Raw genomic sequence first — 1165 nt, forward strand, 5'->3', positions numbered from 1 at the left:
TACACTATGTGCTCTTGTTTCTTCTGTAAGCTGTCTGGTTTTCTCTTTAAACCGACCACCTTTCACCTTTGAACGACAGACATCTGACACCTCTGGTTAAAATTCAGCATGCTTCATTTTTCTGATCACTGAAGCTCATTTCTTGTGGGCAGAACTGGATCCACTGAAGATAAGCAAGTTGACAAGTGTGTAAGCAAAAAGAAAGAAACTGTTTAATTTATTTACAAAGGGAGGATGTGACATCCTTCTGGCTGTGTGATCAGAATAACGCTGTGCAGGTAATCCTTGTCCTCTGGATATTGAACCAACTCAAGTGGTTTTTTCCTGTGTCTAGTGATAACTTGTCTGCTGCTTAATCCATTGCAATAATGAACAATAAACTAATCTTGTCAAATCTTAATTATATATTATTTGCAGCAGAGAAACCAAACTTTCAATGAAGGATGACTGAGGCTGGAACCCCTTTTCATGTCTGCTTTTAAGTGTTAAGAACAACAGAGGCCTCCGAACAAATTAAATGCATTATCTGTCCCCAAAGACCAGACTTCAGCCCTAATGCATGGCCTCTTACTTCATGAGAATACAGTTCTCAGATGTGTGAAAAAGAGGTCTATTGCACCACTTTTGTAATCTCTGGTTTAACCTAGAAGAGGGCCCCTGCTGACCACCACCAGCAACTGCTTGTGTATTTATGTAACGTGTCACCTTCAAGTTTCCATTACAACAGGCCCCTCAAGCCAAGATAAGAATGCAGAACCTTCTTTAGTTGTTATCACACTTCACATTCTCTAACAAATAACCAATAATTTACTGGCAGATAGTGAAACTTGGGGCTTTTGTGGCCCTGACACAGTCACCTGCTTAGCCCAGTCAGTAATCCAGCCTTAGGTTTTATGCAGGCAACAGAAACTCCATGAGCTCTCAGTTTGTAGCCTTCAGCTGAGCCCTTTGCTCTTTCTTCTGTGTGTTTCCCTGCATTAAATATCTACAATATCACACAAATGGGATAAATATGAACTATATACATAATAATTATTTTTGTCAACATGACAAATCAATTCAACCGATTAATGTGGCAAATTTAGGCTAATAAATATTATCAAAGCAAATATTTTGTCATATCACACTTCCTGCATTATCGTCTCTTGAAATCAGCACACATAAA

This window comes from Thunnus thynnus, chromosome 5, assembly GCF_963924715.1.
Source record: "Thunnus thynnus chromosome 5, fThuThy2.1, whole genome shotgun sequence".
Lineage (NCBI taxonomy): Eukaryota > Metazoa > Chordata > Actinopteri > Scombriformes > Scombridae > Thunnus > Thunnus thynnus.